This window comes from Solanum stenotomum, chromosome 5 (assembly GCF_019186545.1).
Source record: "Solanum stenotomum isolate F172 chromosome 5, ASM1918654v1, whole genome shotgun sequence".
NCBI classification, from domain to species: Eukaryota; Viridiplantae; Streptophyta; class Magnoliopsida; order Solanales; family Solanaceae; genus Solanum; species Solanum stenotomum.
The window spans coordinates 30,583,374-30,606,621 of NC_064286.1; the positions used below are offsets into that span (position 1 = coordinate 30,583,374).

At 36.8% G+C, this 23,248-nt stretch overlaps 1 pseudogene; it reads left to right on the forward strand.

The window, feature by feature from the left end:
* LOC125863856 (high mobility group B protein 13-like) overlaps window positions 1–23,009 on the forward strand; it is a 33,096-nt pseudogene extending 10,087 nt beyond the window's left edge.
* Window positions 23,010–23,248: the final 239 nt, after the last annotated feature.

Here is a 23,248-nt window from a genome sequence, read left to right on the forward strand (position 1 = left end):
CTAAATTGTGATTTTTGATTGGGAGTTGATTGATTACGCAAGTATGTGGAATTGTTGATACTTATATTGAATTAAGTGATTGAATCATGTCGATTTCATTATCTATTGTAGTAATTGATGTTGGTTCTTAGCCTTGAAGGGCAAGTTATGATCAAATTACATATTGAAATAGAACTGTGCTTGATCTATTGATCCATTTAAAAGGTGGAGGTGTTTACTTACTATGTATATTGTGGTATTGAATTGATGGATATCTTCCTTGTACCTATATATATGAAGTATTTATGTATGATCATGGTGTAAAGTATATGTGTGTGATTTCAATGAATGTATAATGATCATGTTAGAATGTAATTGTGTTATGATTGAATGTTATTTCTCAATTTGCACCTATGAATGATGAGGATATATGCGAAAGGTGATTCTCACATACACACACACTTATGAATGACTAATTAATGAAGTTTCTATGATAATGCTAATGATGATGGGTTGATTGAAAGGCCATTCTCAATTGTACTCTAATGAATGAAAATGACTTGTTGTGATAGGACTTTCTCACAATAAGGGGGTTCTTAGGTGAAAGGTTATCCTCATCTTTGAATATATGAGCTTTCCAATGAATGAATGTTGGGATGGGATGGATGCTCATTCGAGAGTTGAGGCGGAATATCTAGTAACAATCAATATATCCCATTTTAATGAATTGTAGCAGCCTGTATTATGCATATGCTTATTCTATTTTTGTGATACTTGACATAGCCTTATATTATAGGTGAGGGACCATGTTTCTTATATGATTAGCGTTGGTTTAAACTAGCTCGGAAGGTGATGTGATGCCTTGCACGTTGCAGCATGTGTACTGCAAGTTATAACTCCAACGGAAGTATTTAAACTCGAGACGGAAAGGTGGTAATTGAGCTTAAAGTTAAAAGTTAAGTCCTAAGTTAAAGAAAAAGAGATTAATAATTAGAGAATGGAATAAAATAGGTGAGTTGCTTGCTTGACTTAACTAATCTAGTAGGTGACAAGTAGGTGCATCACCTACTTTGACTTATTGACCAGTCCAAAGAACCAAGTAGGTGCATCACCTACTTGAGCTATATGGATCTAGTTAAAAAGGCCAAGGTTTATGGATCAGATTTGGGCCTATGCTAATGGACTCACTTGAGGCCCAAACTATGTTAAATAAAACAAAATGAAATTAAACCCTAACAGCCAAATCTGCCAAGGCCCAATATATTTAAGCTCAAGTGAAAGCTAGTACGTGCATCACCTAGTTTAACCTTTTGAGCTGCTTGATATACATAAGTAGGTGCATCATCTACTTGACCAATTAGTGGCTGAAAATGAAGCTTTCTAGTGGATATTGTTAAAGGTGAAGAAAACTCAATATAAAGATATATTGGCTGCTATTCTCACTCATTTTAACACACATTATTGAGGATTAGCTCCAGCTCTTTCTCTCACTTTTCTCTTAAGGATTAAACAGCAGCCTTAAAGTTCTTATAGGGTTCTTGAAGAAGCCCTCATCTCTGCAAGACAAGGTAAGTGAAAACACTTATGGATTTAGCTTAATTCTCCCATGGATGATTAGGAAAACATGTTATTCATGCTAAGTATAGGTATAAAGGCTTAATATTTCCAGAAGCTACTGCTCACTTCCTTGGTTATTAAGATACTTTTCTCTTCTTTTTTGGTTTAAGTGTGAAGGGGAGTTGAAGTTCTAGAGGAATTCAACTTAAAAGGAGAAGTTGCAGAAATTGAGGTAAGGTGACTGCTCCATTTTCTTCCTCCTTATGTATGAGTTTGAGTGAGGAATTATGGGTGTGTTGTCATAAAGAACTCAAGGAGGTGGTGAGTTCAATAATTGGTTGTATGATAAAGAATACTTGAGGCTATTTTATGAGTATTTTTGTTGGTGCAGTTTGGGTAATCTTGGCAAAGGATATATAATGTATGTATTGGGCAAAGAAGGAGGGTATGGTGATACACATTATTTTAAGGGCTGTATAGGCTCATTATCCGTCAAAGTTAGCTACTGTTTTACGAGGCTCACGGTGTGATAGCTACTAATTTAAATTTATCATGACTTATATTGTAGATTAAAACCTGAAATAGGAGGCTGAATCGTGATAGTTGTATTGATCAGAAGATAAGGTATGTAAGGCTATTCGATTCAATATTCTTCGGCATAAAATCTGATACTTGAGATTAATATCAATAAGTGAATTTCCTAAGTTCTATTCCTAGTAAAGAAAATATAGTGGCAGCGTATGATCTCCAAATAGCTAACAATATTTTCCCCCTCTCCTTAGTGTATAGAATTACTTCATTATATGTTTAGTACTCTATACTTGTGTAATTATCCTCCTATGTGTTGGTATATAAATGGTATTTGCAAAAGCAAGTTTGGTGAATCCTCCTCTTAGTCAGTTGAAGTCAATTGTGTCATTTAAGCTCACAAGTAATGCATTGATGTTACATAGCTCCTTATGTCATTGTTACTGCCTTGAAGTATTATTTTCATGTCTTCTACTACTGGTCCGTAGTTCCAAATATCAAAAATGATTATGACCACCAAAACAACAATCTCAAAGATTAAAGAATCTAAATAAAGAAATCTGTATAATTAAGGGTGGCAGCTCAGGGGCGAAAGCCTAGCATGGGCCGATCCCAATTGGTATAGAAGGGTGGCAGCTCAGGGGCGTAAGCCTAGCATGGGCCAATCCTAATTTGTGTAATTATGAGGACTGCATTCCAGGGGTTAAAATGCCTAGCATGGGTCATCCTCTTCTACCACTGATCAGCTAGTCATTCGTATCACATGCCTTATAAAGATCATAACACACAGAAAGGTAAAGATAAGAATGTAACATACATGATCCCACAAGAGCTAACAAAGGTGGTCTTCTGTTCTGATTTATGCACACATATATTGATACTTGGTTTCATTCAAACTATTATTTTATTTATGTTATTGCCTTATAGATTTAGTACATTTTTTTCTACTGACGTCCCTCACGAGGGACGCTGCATTTCATGCTGCAGGCACAGGTACTTCAGCTAGTAGACCTCCTCTATAGTAGCACACGACATTCAGCTACTTTTGGTGAGCTCCAGATTGATTCAGAGCTTTATTGAGTCTTTGGTAGATTCATTTTGGGTATTGTATTGTAGTTAAAAGTAAGGCGGGGTCTGTCCCGACCTACTCTAAAGTTTTCTATCTTTTAGAGGCTTTGTAGTTATGGTTCAGTTCGTCTTAACAAGTTGTGGCCTCAACGACTAAGTTTTGTATATAAGTTTTGGGTCTACTTATGTTGGTTTGTATCACTACATCCTATGTGAACTTGTCACAAGATTGTCATAGTTATATGCATAGTAAGCACAGGTTACATTTTGGTTCTCTCGGGCCTAGAGGGTATCGGGTGCCTGTCCGTCTTAATAGGATTTGGGACGTGACATGAATGTTGGGTTTGAGATGGATACTCATCCATGAGTTGAGGCGAGGTATCTAGTAACAATCTCTTATCCCATAATGAACTAATGTAATGAATGTTAAGTACTCCGTGAGGAATAATGCTAAGCACCGAGTGGATATTGGTTGAGATGGATACTCATACGTGAGTTGAGATGGGGTATCTAGTAACAATCTCTTGAGATGGATGCTCATATGTGAGTTGAGGTGGGGTATCTAGTATAAATCTCCCTATCCCATAACTATGTGCCCACATAGATCTAGCTAGTGGATCCACTTAAGCTATAAAACAATGTTCCTACCTTAGGCAAGTAAGAATCCCTTTATCAGGTGAGGGTGACACCGGGATTCCATGAATTGTTCACATGGTCTATGTCGGTTAAGGCTTACCCCCACAAAGAAAGTTAATGAACTATGGCTTCTTAAGAATGCACTACTTAGTGTGGGTGGTGGTATGGGACACCATCTATGCGTTGCACAAGTAGGCTTTGAGAGAGGTTGTGGTGTGTTCCTTTATAATCTTAAGTGCAATGAATTTGCTCTTATAATGATGTTAATGAAGAATGTTGATCTAATGTCTAAATGAGTGAAAGTGCTTTTAAGGAGATGAAGCTAATGAAGAATGTGACTTATGCTTGAATAAGATGATGCATGCTATACTTGGATTGTATCATGAGTTACTTCTTTGTCATGACTTAATGAATATGAATGTGCCTTGTCTATGGTGGCTTCAAGGAGTACTTAGTGTGAGTAGTAATATGGGATGCTACTCATACATTGCACAAGTATGACTTAGAGTTGCCCTAGGTGATGGTCTTTATGTGTTGATGTGACTAATGTAATGTTTATGTCTCTTGTGTATTAGTATTGTGTAAAGATGGAAAGGTTGAATGTCTTGTTGAGGTTCTTATGTTGTTTTCATGATTAGCCTTAGTTGGGTTTTCTCCTAAGTGGGGGATAGTATGTTTAATAGTAAGGTTGTTGAGAGTTCCGATATCCTTATCTCTTTTCTTCTATTCTTATTCAAGCTTGAGACCAAGTGTTCCGTGTAGCTTGTTTCATGTTTTGGAGTCAGGTGTGATTATGTGTTTCCATGGTCTCCTTATGTTATGCATGTTCTATTTGAATTCTTGTTTGAATGAAAAAAAATGAGTTTATATGAATTATGTTCCTCTTGTTGATATGCATTTAGTTTGAGTTGTCTATAATCTTCATGAGGTTAAATGTTGAACACAACTAAATTTGCTTTTGAGAGTAATTGCATAATGTGCTTAATGATGTTGTTATGAACATGATATGAGTTGGAGAAGGTAATTCCTCCAATGTAAAGATAAATGTTGAAGTTATATTGCATAATGAGTTTGTAGATGTAGTTCCTACTTTCTTGTGTTCCATTGAGCTTATTGATGTGGAGTTGAGGCTTCCTCCTAGTTTTGTGCTATTGTTTATGATGTTGCATGCATGATGGGCCGCTAGTCTTGAGTTGCTAACCCCTTAATTTGTTTAAGTGTCATTTGGGGATGAGTGTTCCTAAGTGGGAGATAATATAACGACCCGTAAAACGAATAGGTGAAACTAGAGCCTAACATGTGTGTGTTTGAGTTGGTGTGAGGTTTGAGGGTGTTTAATGTTGTTCTGAGCTTTGGTTGAGGGGTTTAGGGGTCAAACGTCAAGGTACGACTCCCCAAGGACCACCCTAGGGGTCCTTGAGGAGGACCCTTAGTCTAACCCCCAAGATCCCAAAGAACCATGAAAGTTGTCACGACCCAAGCCTAGGGCCTAGACGTGACATGGCGAATGAGGAACCCGAAGGAACCCCAAACAAGCCTCCCAAACTTGTCATCACACTTCATCGGTCGCGGAAGCACATTCAACATTAATTAAAGGGAAATAGGGACTAAGGGCAAACCATTTCAAAATGACATCATAGAACAAGAGTCAAGCTCATTTACAAAATACTTGTCCAACGCACATCTCTACATACATAGATAGGACGGGGGCCATGACATACTACCGGCTCCCCTCATAGTCAAAATACAATTGCAAGCTAAAGTCTCAAAACATAGGAGTAGGAAACATAACATAGCCCTCGAATCAATGAGGACTCACCAACAAACTCGGATAAGCACCGTACTAGCCACGTGAATGGAGAGAAGGATCAAGAGTAGCTCCGGTCCCTACATGGTGACATCATGTAGGCAAAATATGCGTTAGTACTTGGAATGTACTAAGTATGCGGGGTGCAACACAACAATAGACAAGGACACAATCGAAATACAAGAAATAGTTTCATAGGCATTATGAATAACAATATGAGGATGCATGATCAAAGTGAAGTCAAAACATGTTTAAGTAAATCTATACTAATAGTAGATATCATATGTGTATGCATGATCCAACCAATCTATAACCCCAACTTAGGATGGGGGATGCCGTTCACACCCGGACACCCTGGTGGCAAGGTATAAACCCCTCACATGGTTGATGTTGGTCACACCCCAAGCATCCTAGGTGGTGAGATATAAACCTCTCACATGGTTGATGTTGGTCACACCCCAAGCATCCTAGGTGGTGAGATATAAACCTCTCACATGGTTGATGTTGGTCACACCCCAAGCATCCTAGGTGGTGAGATATAAACCTCTCACATGGTTGTCCGGTTCTTTTCCCCCGGACCGGGCATGGTCATGCAACACTTTATATAGGAAATTCCCATTAGGCTCTAATGCAATCTCACGTATGGAATGAACATATACACAAGCTTAGTTTGTCATCAACACATCTCTGGATTGCCATACATCTCATAACTCAAGCTTTAAAGCATCGATTCATCAATTCTCCATAGTTGGACATTTTGTCAAACACCTTGAAGGCATGTAATGGAATCAAAGAGCATGGAAAATAGGGTAGTAATTATGCAGCCAAACCAGTGAACAACCTACAACAACACCTTTTAACACCCACAATACCACATGAAAATCTCCACATCCATTCCAAATTTAGATTCAAGTTCTAGAGTCACAACATGCTCAAAACAATCACTTTTCATGTTTAAAATTCAATGTGCAGGAAATTATTACAAAGAACAAGACTAATTTATGAATCTTAACTTAAACCATGAATTAGTGAGTAGAATAGAGTCTAGGCACTATGGGTGGAAGGACCCATGAGTTCAACACCACATACCTTGAGTTCTTATGAAGGTCTTGAGAGTGTCTTCAATGGAAGCTTGGAACTTGGAGCAAGAGTCTCTTCAATCTTGAGGAAGGTTTTGGATTAGGGTTCTTGAGAGAACTTGAGAGAAAATGTGTCTAAGTATGGGAGAGGTGTTTTGGGAAATGTTTTAGAGATGGGAATTGAACTAATGGTATATAGGAAATAACATATGCCCTTTGGAAAAAAATGGTCCAACACTTAAAAAAAAATGAGGCGGGTGAACAGTAAAAACGCTCACTGGAAATTGCATTTCCTGCCGGACAGATTTTACGAAAATGGGAATAACTTCTTCGTCTGAACTCCGAATGAGATGAAACGAAGTGATTTAGGTAGCTAACTCAAAGGGCTTTCCATGGATATGTTATGGGCCAACCAATTATTTGTGTGCTAGGAGATATGACCCTCCAAAGTAGACCCTCGAAAAAGGCTTCACTAGGAAATTTTGGATTTTATTGTGGTTGCTCTAAAATTTGGGTTAGACCCATTTCCCACTCAATTTGACCCCCTAAACAAGAATATGAAGTCAGATTTTCAAAAAACGAAACGGATTTTTTTTGATATAGCTAAACAAGTTTTCGGTAACTTCCGAAGCACATTTTTAAGAATTTTTTGGGTCATTTAAAAAGTCACCAAAAGTTTGGTGACCTACGGAAGGGGACCACACCCCGTAGGTCAAACAACGCCCCGTGGATGGCCTCCAAAGGCCAAGCCCCCTATTTCCAAGCTGCAGCCCCAGACCACAGACCAATAGGACGGTCCTTAGTGGAATCACGGTTCGTGAGTCTAGGTCATGGTTCACTGCCAGTTTTCTGTCCCAGTCAACCAAGGTGAGGGGTGGTTTGGTAAATTCCTCCGTTGGTTAGTTTGGGTCATGGACGGTTATTATTGGTTTATTAAAATACTTTAAGGGTTTTTAATGTATTAAAACATATTTTAGACTTCATTATTTCAAAACCCAAAATCAAAACATCCCCTCCACTCCAAAATCTCTCTCTCTAGAAACCTCCATTGGAGGTGAAGACTTCAAGCTTCCAAGATCAAGACTTCAAGTTTTTCAAGGGATTTTCTTGGATTTCCTCCATTAAAGGTATGGTGGTATTCATCCTTGACTTAGTTTCTTTCAAGGAGCCAATCTCAAAAGTGATTACAAGTCTCCAATGTTTTGTCTAAAACCCTAATTTTCAATCTATGCATGGGTTCGATTCTAAGTAATTTCCAAAGGATTTATTGCATTGATTTATGAATGTACTATGGATTTAAAGATGAATTAAAATGATTTCTTCCTAGAACCCATGATTTCCACCAATTTCCTAAATTGTGCTTTGTGATTAAGAGTTGATTGATTATGCAAGTACATGGAATTGTTGATGGTTATATTGAATTAAGTGATTGAAGCATGTCAATTTCATTATCTATTGTAGTATCTTGGATTTATAAGTTGATGTTGGTTCTTAGTCTTGAAGGGAAAGTTATGATCAAATTACATATTGAAATAGAAATGTGTTTGATCTGTTGATCCATTTGAAAGGTGGAGGTGTTTACTTATTATGTATATTGTGGTATTGAATTGATGGATATCTTCCTTGTACCTCTATATATGAAGGATCTATGTATGATCATGATGTAAAGTATATGTGTGTGATTTCAATGAATGTATAATGATCATGTTAGAATGTAAATGTGTTATGATTGATTATTATTTCTCAATTAGCACCTATGAATGATGAGGCTATATGTGAAAGGTGATTCTCACATACACACACTCATGAATGACTAATGAATGAAGTTTCTATGAAAATGTTAATGATTATGGGTTGATTGAAAGGCTATTCTCAATTGTACTCTAATGAATGATAATGATTTGTTATGAAAGCACTTTATCACGATAAGGGGATTCTTAGGTGAAAGGTTATCCTCATCTTTGAATCTATGAGCTTTCCAATGAATGAATGTCGGGATGGGATGGATGCTCATCCGAGAGTTGAGGCGGAGTATCTAGTAATAATCCCTATATCCCATTTTAATGAATGTTGGGTTTGAGATGGATACTCATCCATGAGTTGAGGCGGGGTATCTAGTAACAATCTCTTATCCCATAATGAACTAATGTAATAAATGTTAATTACTCCGTGAGGAATAATGTTAAGCACTGAGTGGATATTGGTTGAGATGGATACTCATACGTGAGTTGAGGTAGGGTATCCAGTAACAATCTCTTGAGATGGATGCTCATACATGAGTTTAGGCAGGGCATCTAGTAGCAATATCCCTATCCCATAACTATGTTCCCACATAGGTCTAGCTAGTGGATCCACTTAAGAAATAAAACATTGGTCCTACCTTAGGCAAGTAGGAATCCCTTTATCCGATAAGGGTGACACCGGGTTTGCATGAATTGCTCACATGGTCTATGTCGGTTAAGGCTTACCCCCACAAAGAAAGTTAATGAACTATGGCTTTTTAAGAATTCACTACTTAGTGTGGGTGGTGGTATGGGACACCATCTATGCATTGCACAAGTAGGCTTTGAGAGAGGTTGTGGTGTGTTCCTTTATAATGTTAAGTGTAATGAATGTGCTCTTATGATGATGTTAATGAAGAATGTTGATCTAATGTCTAAATGAATGAAAGTGCTTTTAATGAGATGAAGCTAATGAAGAATGTGACTTATGCTTGAATGAGATGATGCATGATATACTTGGATTGTATCATAAGTTACTTCCTCGTCATGACTTAATGAATATGAATGTGCCCTGTCTATGGTGGCTTCAAAGAGTACTTAGAGTGAGTAGTAGTATGGAATTCTACTCATACATTGCACAAGTATGACTTTGAGTGTCCCTAGGTGATGGTCTTTATGTGTTGATGTGACTTGTGTAATGTTTATGTCTCTTGTCTATTAGTATTGTGCTAGGATGGAAAGGTTGAATGGTAAGTTCTCTTTTGGTGACCTTAAGGTGGTACTTTGGTGTGGATGGTGGTATGGAACGATATCCATACATTGCACAAAGTATAGCTTGAAGGTTACTTGAGGTGAAGGTTCAATGTGAAGGTAATGGTTCATATGTGATTATGTTCTAATGTGGTTAAATGACTTGTATGTTGGTTATGGTTGAATATTTTGCCTCTTATGCTCATGTTCATGAAGTTTTATCAAAATGGCATATATCATGACTTCCAAATAAAATGTTTGTTTTAAGCATGTTTTTTCATGGCTATCATACTTAGTACTTAATTGTGCTAACCCCATTCTTCTTCTATGTTTACTACAAATGTAGGTTCCGACAATTGAGTGGGTTTCTCTAGTGAAGCTTGGATATGAGTTCCCCATGACTAAGTGGTATGTCCTCATAGATGGAGGACAAGTAGTTTATGTTTCCTTTCTTAACATGTAATAGACAATTGTTAAGACTTCGATTGTAAAGGGTTGTGACCCTATTTTGTTTCAAGTATGTTGTTTAGATGGTCATGTGAGATGATAGACTTCCGCTTGCTTTTAATGATTTCGATTGTTGGATTTATAAAAGAAAAATTTTAAATTACGCACTATTTCTAAGTATCTTATGCAATGATTATGCTATGAGGCATGTATGAGACCCATTCGGGGTCGAGTACGCCGTGTCGCTTCCGAGGTGTAGATTCGGGTCGTGACACTTGCCTCGGGATTCACACATATATAAAGGGTAATCACCTCACACTCCCAATGCTTATCCAATTAGGAGTAAGGGAACTCACCACACATTCCTATCATGTAAAGGTCATTTAGGGGAATCACCACAAGCCTCAGCAGATTTCATAGTCCTAAGACTTAGATTCATTTTAGGTGAGCAAACCTTTCAACCTAGAATCATTCTATGTGAGAGAACCTTTCATGTCATATCATATTCATGCATAATACCATATCTAGAATTCTACATTAGACATTGGTATCCTCATGACTCAAGTGATTCTATCACTTTGTGCACTTAAGCACTCATAATGTAGATTAGGTAGGTATAGGCCTTCTACCACAATTCTATACTTTAATCTTCTAATCTCACATATAGACTTTACTGTCAAAGCCTTAACATTCATAATTCATCATATTGGATTTACCTTCAAACCCTAGTAATCAACATTCAATTACTACAAGCCTTACCTTCAAGCTTTACTTCTTGCAACCTTCATTTATACCTAGATTTCAAGGTATTCTAATCATATTCATCATTACTAGGTGATTCTAGTCATAATTTATCATAAAGGTTCAATTCTAACTTTACATGTCAAGATTCATCATATACAATAGAGTCTAATTCAATTCATGATTATATGTTCCTAACTTTGAACAATTACTACACATGACATTGATTTAGGAAGATCACCCATGAACCTTCAATTTCATTTCTAATGGCATAAACCCACAACATATCAAATTCATCAAGTAAACTAGGGTTAACCATATAAATCACATGAATTAATAATAATATCATTAAACAAATCTAAATCAATCATAATTAGGTGTTATCCACTAGATTGGAATCATACCTAAGGGCTACCCACAATGTAAGAACAACCCTAGCTAGAATTGGGTTCTTGCCTTCACAATTGGGGGAAACTAAGGGGGCTCTATCGGGGAAGAACCCATAGATGAATAAGCTAAACATACCTATTTTCAAATCCCTAAACAAAGCTTGAATCAATGGTGAATTTCGACCTAGTTGTTTCCCTCTTCCCTTCTCTTCTTCTTCTTCTTCTTCACTTCTAGAGAGAGGATTTTTGGAGAGTATTTTGGGGTTCTTAGATGAATGAGTTAATGAATTATTTTAGGGGCCTATTAAGCTTATATATGTGCTTAAATAACTAACTAACCGACCTACATTAACCCCTAATTAATTAACTAATCAATTCCCAAACACCTAACCTAAAACTAACATCTTAAAAACTGCTTGACCTAAGCCCCACCCATCCACGGACCGTGGATGGGTCTACTACCCGTGCTGGCAGGTCTTAGATGGGGGCTGGAAGCTCAAATTTACAGGCCAACCAAAGCCTTGACCCACGACCCCAACCTACGGGGCGTGGGTCCACCTACAGCCAGTAGGTGGCCATGCGTAGGTTGCTGCCAAAAAGCAGCTTTTTGGGCTGTTTTGAGGTCCTCCTAAAGGACCCCTTGGGTGGTCCTTGGGGGTCGTACCTTGATCCCCTAACCCCTAAACCTCCATTCTAAGTATGGGAACCCTTTTTATGAGTTTTAACCCTCATACAACACTCCAAAACTCTTACGAAAAGCTCTAGAACCCACTAGTTCAACTTACTAGTTTCCGGGGTGTTACATCATCATAATCACAAGCATAGTCTCCAACATAAACATAATGCATACTGCAATCTTCACAAGACATAGTTCTCATACATAATTAAATACCAATACCATCTCATCATAATAGAACTATCACATAAGCAACCCTAACCTATACTTGTGCAATGCGTAGATAGGATCCCATAATCCTATCTACACTAAGTATCACTTCTAGGCCACCATGATCATGCATAACATACCTTGACCTTATCCATAGCCAACATTCATAGACAAGGAGATATTCATGTTCATATCTTGTAATAAGTAAAGTTACTCTTAGCAACAAACCATGTCATGCATACCTAAATTCATATCTCTTCATAGCATACGGAAACCACACCATAATCCCTTTATAAGTCTACTTGTGAAATGTATAAGTGAAGTCCCATACCCCGACTCACACTAAGTAATGCTCATTAAGAAGTCATAAGTATAGTTCATGTTCATAACTCATATAAAGCATGCATTAACTCATAATCATCATGTCAAGGATGAAGACCACCATACCTTTAATGGAAGAATCCCACTAAAATCCCTTGAAAAACTTGAATATTTGACCTTGGAAGCTTGAAGTCTTCACCTCCAATGGAGGTTTCTAGAGAGAAAACTTTTGATGGGGAGGGGAGGTTTTGATTTGGGGTTTTGAAATAATGAGGTCTAAATGTGTTTTAATACTTTAAAAACCTTTAAAATACCATAAATAACTAATTAAAACCGTCCCACAACCAAACTAGACTTAGGGTGAATTAACCAAACCACCCTCCACTAGGCCGAGATATTTGACAGCAACACAGATGCAAACCACACCCCTCACCTTCGGACCGTAGGTGGGGCTACGCCACCGTCCTGCTGGTCCGTAGTTTGGGGCTGCAACTTGAAAATGTGGCCCTTGACCTATGGATCAAGACCACGAGTCGTGGTTTGGTCTACAGGGAGTGGTCCCATTTCGTGGTTCACCAAAACTTGGCCAACTTGTTGATTTCAAGGGGTCTTGGGGGTTAGGCTTAGGGTCCTCCTCAAGGACCCATAGGGTGGTCCTTGGGGAACCGTACCTTGACGTTTAATCCCTAAACCTTTCAACCATAGCTCGGGACAATATTTTACCACTTCAAACCTCACAACAACTCCAAGACACACTAGTTAGGCTATAGTTTCACTTATTCGTTTTACAGGTCGTTACATTATGCCCCACTTAGAAATATTCATCCTCGAATGACACTTGAAACACATTAAGGGGCTTAACGACTCAAGACTAGCAGCCCATCACGCATGCAACATCATAAACAAATGCACAAAACTAGGAGGAAACATCAACAAGCTCAAAGCATAAAAAAGAAGGTAGGAACTACATCCACAAACTCATTATGCATCATAACTTCAACATTTCTCATTTCATTGGAGGAATTACCTTCTCCAACTCATATCATGCTCATCACAACATCATTAAGCACATTATTCAATTTCTTCATAAAAGCACATTTAGGCATGTTCAACAATTAACCTCATGAAGCATATAGGCAACTCATACTAAATGCATATTAACAAGAGGAACATAATTCATATAAACTCATTTTTCATTCAAACATAAACTCATTAAGAACATACATAACATAAGGAGACCATGGAAATACACAAACACACATGACTCCAAAACATGAAACAAACTACAAGGAACTCTTGGTCTCAAGATTGAATAAGGATAGAAGGAAAGAGATAAGGATATCGGAACTCTCAACAACCTTACTATTCAACATACTATCCCCCACTTAGGAAAAAACCCAACTAAGGCTAATCATTAAAACAACATAAGAACATCAACAAGACATTCACAACCAAAAGGAACTGTCACTTACCGATACCTTTATCCAGATTAGCTCCTTTGTCTTTGTTAGGTTGAAGAGTATAAAAACGGTTCCAATTTGGAACAACAAGATCCAGGCCTTTAAGAGAACTTGTTTGGCCTCCCTTGCTTTTGCCATGAGTGTTGGGAAATCTCTCATTTTATGACCCTTCTTTCCACATCCAAAGCACCCGTACATGCCGGCAAGGCACTTACCCAGATGTTGCTTCCCACACTTGGCACACCTAGATCTTTCGAAAGAAGAACCACTTCCTTTCCCTCCTTGAGATTTAGAGTTAGACACCCTATCATTGTTGACCACAGGAGAATCTTGGTTGTAAAACCTATTTTTGGACCTTGGTTGACATTGTTCATCGAACCTAGACCTCTTCATCTCTCTACTCTTCCTGTCAAGTTTGGACTCCTCAATAGATTGAGCATACACAATAAGTCTAGAAATATTCATGTCATCATGATGCATCACCATACGACACTCTTCCTTAACTAGGTCGGATACACCGGTCACAAACCTACTCATCTCATCTCTAGGGTTGGACACCAAAGATGGAGCATACATAGACAATAGGGTAAACTTCAAGGAATACTCTTCCACACTCATGCTACCTTGCCTAAGGTTTATAAACTCCTCCACCTCAACCTCCCTCTTCTCACGGGGAAAGTACCTACAAAGGAAAGATTTCTTAAACTCCTCCCATTCTATAGGACCCGCTCATATAGGTCTATTGCTTTTCCATTGAGTGAACCAAACTTGGGCAACATCTTTCAATTAGTAGGAGACAAGTTTCGCTTTTTCTCTAGAAATCACCCCCATAGCATTAACTATCATATGCACCTCATCCAAAAACTCTTGAAGATCCTCTCCCACCTTAGAACAAAGAAAAACCGGAGGATTCATCCTCACAAAGTCCCTCAACCTAGAATCCATAGTACTCTCAATAGCATTCACTCTAGGCCCCACATCCCGATTAACTTAGACCGTCATATCTTGGGCTAAGGCTAGAAAAGCTGACCTAATCTCTTCATTAGTCATGTCCGGAGCATTAACCGAAACTTGATTGTGTTGAGGAACTTGGCCACCATGAGGACCTTGGAGATATTGGGGAGGAACTCCCTCATTTACATTCTCCTCTTCCACTCTCCTTGCGGGTGTCCTTCTTGTATTCATATCCTATAAACACAAGAGAAGGATTAGGAAAATGACGCTCATAGAGATAAACCCTAAGGGACGACTTCAAGAATATGAAAGAAGTGTAACTTCCTAACGTCGTATAGCCTCTCGCTCATAGATGTGTCGCGACTCACACCGATGAACAAGACTCTACTAGACATGGCTTGTGAGACATAAACTAAAAAACCATTCCCAAAACCTTATACTCTGATACCATGTTTGTCACGACCCGAGTCTACACCCTGGAAGCGACATGGCGTACTTGACCCCGAAGGGGTATTGTACAAGCCTCATAGCATTCATAACATAAGATACTTAGAAATAGTGCGGAATTTAAAACTTTTGTTATATAAATCCAAAAATCAAAATCATTAAAAGCAAGCGAAAATCTATTGTCTCACATGGCCATCTAAACAACCTACTTGAAACAAAATAGGGTCACGTCCCTTTACAATAGAACTCTTAACAATAGTCTATTACATGAAAAGAAAGGAAACATCTAAACACTTGTCCTCGATCTATGAGGACATACCACTTAGTCTTGGGGAATCTCAAATCCAAGCTTCACTAGAGAAAACCACTCAATTACCGGAACCTACAGTTGTAGTAAACATAGAAGAAGAATGGGGTTAGCACAATTAAGTACAGAGTATTATAGCCATGCAAAAACATGCTTAAAATGGACATTTTACTTGAAATTCATGATATATGCCATTTTGATAAAACTTCATGAACATAAGCATAAGAGGAATAATATTCAACCATAACCAACATATAAGTCATTTAACCACATTAGAACATAATCACATATAAACCATTAGCTTCACATTGAGCCTTCACCTCAAGTAACCCTCAAGCTATACTTTGTGCAATGTATGGATAGCCCATACCGCCATCCACACGAAAGTACCACCTTATGGTCACCAAAAGTGAACTTACCATTCAACCTTTCCATTCTTACACAATACTAATACACAAGAGACATAAACATTCCATGAGTCATATCAACATATACAGACCACCACCTAGGTCAACTCTAAGTCATACTTGTGCAATGTATAAGTAGCATCTCATACTACTACTCACACTAAGTACTCAATGAAGCCACCATAGACAAGGCACATTCATATTCATTAAATCATGACAAGGAAGTAACTCATAATACAATCCAAGTATAGCATGCATCATCTCATTCAAGCATAAGTCACATTCTTCATTAGCTTCATTTCATTAAAAAAACCTTCATTCATTAGACATTATACCAACATTCTTCATTAACATCATCATAAGAGCACATTCATTATCCTTAACATTATAAAGGAACACACCACAACCTCTCTCAAAGCCTACTTGTACAATGCATAGATGGTGTCCCATACCACCACCAATACTAAGTAGTGCATTCTTAAGAAGCCATAGCTCATTAACATTCTTTGTGGAGGTAAGCCTTAACCGACATAGACCATGTGAGAAATTCATGGAATCCCGGTGTCACGCTCACTGGATAAGGGATTTCTACTTGCCTAAGGTAGGACCATTGTTTTATAGCTTAAGTGGATCCACTAGCTAGACCTTTGTGGGCACATAGTTATGGGATAGGGAGATTGCTATTAGATGCCCCACCTCAACTCACGTATGAGCATCCATTTCAAGAGATTGTTACTAGATACCCCACCTCAACTCACGTATGAATATCCATCTCAACCAATATCCACTCGGTGCTTAGAATTATTTCCCATGGAGTAGTTGACATTCATTACTTTCATTCATTATTATGGGATAAGAGATTGCTACTACATAGCCCGCCTCAACTCACGTTTGAGTATCCATCTCAAACCCATCATTCATTCATTGTAAAGCTCATAGATTAAAAGATGAGGATAACCTTTCACCTAAGAATCACCTTATTGTGTGAAAGTCCTTTCATTGTAAGTCATTATCATTCATTAGAGTATAATTGAGAATAGTCTTTCAATCAACCCATCATCATTAACATTATCATAGAAACTTCATTCATTTGTCATTCATGAGTGTGTGTATGTGAGAATCACCTTTCACATATAGTCTCATCATTCATAGGTGCTAATTGAGAAATAACAGTCAATCATAACACAATTACATTCTAACATATTCATTATACAATCATTGAAATCAAACACATCTACTTTACATCATGATCATACATAGATCCTTCATTTATAGAGGTACAAGGAAGATATCCATTAATTCAATACCACAATATATATAGTAAGTAAACACCTCCACCTTTCAAGTGGATCAATAGATCAAGCACAATTCTACTTCAATATGTAATTCGATCATAACTTGCCCTTTAAGACTAAGAACCAACATCAATCCATCAATCCATAAATCCAAGATATTACAATAGATAATGAAATTGACATGATTCAATCACTTAATTCAATATAAGAATCAACAATTCAACATACTTGCATAATCAATCAACTCCCAATCACAAATCACAATTTAGAAAATTGGGGGGGAAACATGGGTTCTAGGAATAAATCACCTTAATTCATATTTAAATCCACAATTCAATAATAATTCAATGCAATAAAACCTTTGGAAATCATTTAGAATTGAACCCATGAATAGATTGAAATTTAGGGTTTTAGAGAAAACACTGGAGACTTGAAATCACTTTTGAGATTGGCTCCTTGAAAGAAACTAAGTCAAGGATGAAGACCACCATACCTTTATTGGAAGAATCCCACGAAAATTCCTTGAAAAACTTGAAGATTTGACCTTGGAAGCATGAAGTCTTCACCTCCAATGGAGGTTTCTAGAGAGAAAACTTTTGGAGGGTGCACTACAAGAAAAACGGTCTATAAGGAAGGGAAATCTGGTCCCTAGAAGTCTAAATCTAGTCCCAGAAGATCAATTACGAAGGGAAATAGCTGGTCGCCACCCGTCCTTGTTGGCTCCGACGCAAAATGTCAATAGCGACAGGTTCAATATACTGGTCGTAAACTCCATTTAGAGACCAGTAAAAAGAATGGTCGCAATATACAGTTAGGGACCACATATCTGGTCTTAATAGATCGATTTATATCATGGGAAAAAATTGAATTTTCAGTCGCTAAATCTTTTCGACAAACAATCAACTCGTCCTAGATTATCTTTAAGGACCAATTTTTAACTAGTCCTAAATTATCTTTAAGGACTAAAAACGTTCTAGTCCTAGAATATCTTTTAGGGACAAGTAACATTTATGGTTTGTAATTGTAAACAACCAAGCTTTATGTCACAAAAAAATGTTTTTCATAAAAAAAATCAAAATCACTACTGAAAATTTTGATACAAAATGATAATATATATATATATATATATATATAGAGTGTTATTAATTACAACAAAATGGTTAACATCCCATAATTGATGTTAGTTTCAATATTTGCAATACCTTAAAAAAAACTTAGGAAATATATCTTGAGCTAGACTATGATATATATCAAGTTCTTGTGCATCTTCTAAACTTGCATCTTGACTTGTAAAACTTTATTCTTCAAAATCTGCAAGTACAAAATTTTGAAAAGAGGGTAAAACAACTAATGGTATAATACAAAAAACAACAACATACATTGTTAATGGAATATTTGTAAAGGATTATGAACAACATTAGTGCTTTACCCCATTTCAAATTCCATCCAAATTCTGGAAAAAACTAGGTTCGCACTTGGTATTCTCCCTATCAAGTACTTGGGACTGCCACTTACCTCAAAGAAGTGAACAAATATGGATTGCCAACAACTAGTGGATAAAATTATAACAAAAATACAAGCTACTTCTGCTAAGCATTTGTTATAAACATGTAGATTACAAATAGTTATGGCAGTGCTTTTTTTCATTCATAATTATTGATGAGCAGTTTTTATCTTACCTGAAAGTGTTTTAAAGGAGATTGATAGGAAGTGTAGGGAGTTCTTATGGAATGCTACTGTGGAGGAGGCTAGAAAGGGATTTATCACATGGCTGGCATGTCAAAGGAGGCTACTCACTCGTGAGGGATTGCTAAAAATAAGCATTTTAGTGGAGGATCAGAATTGTTGTTTGTGTGATAAGAGGGTACTGGAGAAACAACAACACTTGTTTATGGATTGCAGGTGGATTAATGGTATGAAAATCATGATGTGTACACGGCTAGGTGTTCAATTACCATGCAGAGGAGTTAACAAAACAATTAAATGGATCAAAAGGAGAAGATGGAAGCAGTTTCAAAACGAAGTTATCGCAGCAGCCTGGGGTGCATTGGTCTACTACACCTGGATAGTTAGGCATAAGAGAGTTTTTAATCACCAGAATGTAAATGTTTAATTTGTTACTGCACAACTACAAGAGGAACTGAGAGAAAGAATAGATATGTTTCAGGGGTCAAGAAAAGCACATAAATGTCATAGTTTTATACAACTAATTTGTAACTAGTTTTTCTGGAGATCTAGTGGTTTTAAGACACCCTTCCTAGAAGTTGGTTGAGGAACTCTAGATGCTCATTATGCTGTACTCTTTTGCTTGTTATGGTAATATTTCACATGTGTTACCAAATAACAACATATATACCTAGTTGGACATATTACAGAAAACACCCAACATGCACTTCAGAACATATTTTTCTTTTGAAGGATACAGAACAATGCAAAAATCATATAACGACAGTGTATAAAACATCCTCTACCAATCACAAACTGAGCATCCAAATCACAACTCCCATGGTGCAAACTATGGCATATTAACATGGAAATACTCATGATTCTAGACAAAAAAATACAACAAACTAGTAACTGTTGATTTATAGTCATTATAGGAAGAAAAAATCTGCAGCAAACTTTTAGTAGACAACCTACTAGGAGATAACAACTCTTATGCATTCCTCATTAAGATTAAGTTCATTTCGGACATTAACAAGCGCAACATATACCAACAGAAAACTAAACAGCTTACCTCAAAAGCAATCTAATTTCCTTTAAGTAATGTCCAAAACATCAACAAAGCTGTGAGAATACAAGAACACTTAATTAGACAAGTGTTGGATGCATATACTACGAAGAACTGAAGCTTGTAACAATGATTGTTGCCTTACAATTTATTTTTTATTCTTCAGAAAATGCAATCACTATTAACCATAAATATGTGCATTATCAAGTGAAACCTTTTAACATAGGATTAAAAAAATTAAAGAAGTCATCTACTGTATGGCAATCTGTCGAGTCGATTAGAACTTTGGATAGGATGATAGGTTATCCATATAGTAGTACTTATAAACAAATAAGCATCCAACATTAAAAGACTTCAAAACCAATAATAAGAAACTCAATACTTGAGAATTGTGTACCATTTAACTAACAATACAATAGTGATAATATTCACAAAAGCCAGCACAGACAAACATACAGAATTAGAGCTTAAAAAAGACTTCTAACGTTTTTTGCCTTCTTTTTTTTTCCGATTCAGCACTAATAAAAACTAGTCATACTTAATACACACATACATAGTAGATCTCAAAGTAATACCTGCACGGAAGCAATTCATTTATGCATACGAGCTGCAATGCATCATTGGTATAACATGATGAAGACCTTAGCCATGAAGTCATTGAAACTCAAATCAATGTTTTGGACAGCAACAGTTTTTAATAGGACAACAACTTCAATTGCTACCTAAAAGGTCCATAACAAGAACACTGATTGTATGTACCTGAACCAGAATACTAACTATACATTTCTAAAGTGAGATGCTGACTATACCTTCCTACATCCATGTTATTACCACTCAATATAACACACAAGCACTATGATATTTAAACTAATTTGCATTGATCTCGACTAATTCTTTGCACGCCGACTAAATAGGCTTCATCGAGCCAATTATCAATAAGTTGCATTCATTTTTTACTAGGAGCTATAACCTTAAAAGGTACATAAAAATGAAGAGTTAATTACAATTGATGGACAGAATACATTCTACTCTTTTTTCCAACTTATTAAAGGTAAGTATTACCATGATCAAGAAGGCCAATAAAAAAGACTTATCTTTGGAAATATATCTTTTTAATCATAGACAAGGCAGAAATCAGAATGCTCTTAACAAATGTGATTATAAAGAAGCTTTTGCATATCAAGTTCCTGTCAATGGAAGGAAATATAATGTTATTGTTTACTCTGAAAAGCTAAAGCGCGTGTTAAATTGGAGGAAAGTTAATAGGATTAAGCCTCCAATAGGTGTTGTTAAGGCATACACAAATGGCAGCTTCAATACTAATAAATGAAAAGGATGGCATTAGAGATATTATAAAAAGTGTGAATGGGGATTTCATTATGACTTTCTCAATTTCGACTTGATGCACTAGCAATAATGAACTTCTGCATGGAATCAGATTAGGGGAAAAAGAACCAAGACCCTCATCAATTCCCATACTTGGCACAAACTTATTCCTTTCAAGTGTTCTTTTCATCTTTGGAGAATTTAAGAGGAAAACTTCCTACTAATGAGAAGCTCATCAGCTTTGTCAAGAAACCTTTAGACTGTTACTGCTGCTATAAACCTGGCAGGGACACTATAGAGCATATTTTCTTAAGTGACAGGGACACAATTCATGGGCTCTTAGTTCTTCAAACAAGCAACCAGTCTCGGGGTAATCAGAACCACTGGAATGGTTGTTATTAAGGTATACAACACGATATGACGTCTATGGTTATGCCCAGGCAATTTATTGGGTGCTAAGAAAACAATAAGTGCAGAAGAGAAAAAGCTTCTGAGGAAAAATACCAAGCTGAGAAAGAAGTATACTTGAAAATCGTTGGAATGGAGAAATGCAAACATGAAGCGATAAGACTCTTGGATGACGAGCAGAAACAAAAGACAGCTATGGAGTTACTTGAACAATACATTCAATTTCAACAACGATCAATAGTAAATGAAAACAAGAAGAAAAAGAAAGAAAAGGACCCCTTGAAACCAAAACAACCTTTATCAGCATTTTTCATGTTTACAAACGTCCGTCAAGCTGCTCTTCTCTCTGAGAACAACAACAATGTGAAGGAGGCGACGAAGATTAGTGGTGAAGAGTGGAAGAGCATGATAGAGCAACAAAACGCACCATATGAAGAGATGAAAATGATGAAAAAAGGGAAATATTTGCAAGAAATGAAAGTTTATAAGAAGAAGAAGAAAGACGAAGAAGCTGCTGATCACATGAAGGAAGGGGAGCAATCGATGAAACTCAAGAATCAAGAAGCACTTCAATTGCTCAAAAAGAAAGAAAAGAGAAAATTTGATCAAGAAAACGAAAGAAAATCGCCAAAAGAAGAAACAAAAAGAAGACAATGTGGATCCTAACAAACCAAAGAAGCCTGCTTCATCATTCTTCCGTTTCAGTAGAGAAGAAAAAAAACTAATCGAAAAGCATTCTGGAATTAACGATTCTACCATTAATGTTCTCATGTCACTAAAATGGAAGGAATTGAGTGAAGAAGAAAACCAAGTCTGGAATAACACAACAGTTGAAGCAATGGAATCCTACAAAAATGAAATGGAAGAATACAACAAAACTGCAGCTGAAAAGCAGAACAACAACAATTAGAAGCAATAAAAAATAGGTGCTTCTTAGAACAAGTTCAACTGGTTATGTTGAACATACAAAATGCCTGCTAGTTAGAGTTGAAACTTGAAATAGTCATTTGATGTCCATTTCATTTTTTCCTGTTGTTAGTTTATTTCATTTGACTTCTAATGGATGACTTTGGATTTAGTCATATTGGCTGAGTTAATTGTTCAAAAAAGTTATTACTTTTAACCAAGAAGATGAGTCATCTAATTACAAGTCATATTGTATATGTCTGCATTTCTCGTGTAAATGGCTCGCAAAATCTCTACACTAATATTTTTTGTACTGACTGTACATATGGAATCATTAACCTATTTAATGTTAAAAAAGAGGATGAAGGAGCAACTTGAATACACAAGAAAAAAACACCACCAATATAACTTATGGATTTAACACAATAACTTGATTGGAAGATGAACCCACCTGAAATTTTGTCTCAAAAAAGTTGTGATGGAATCTGTTTCGAGCAGAGCAGCAATAAATCGATGAAGAAGAAGAAACCCACTGCGATGGAATTTGTTACGAGCAGAGCAACAACAAATCGATGAAGAAGAAGAAATCTTTGTCGA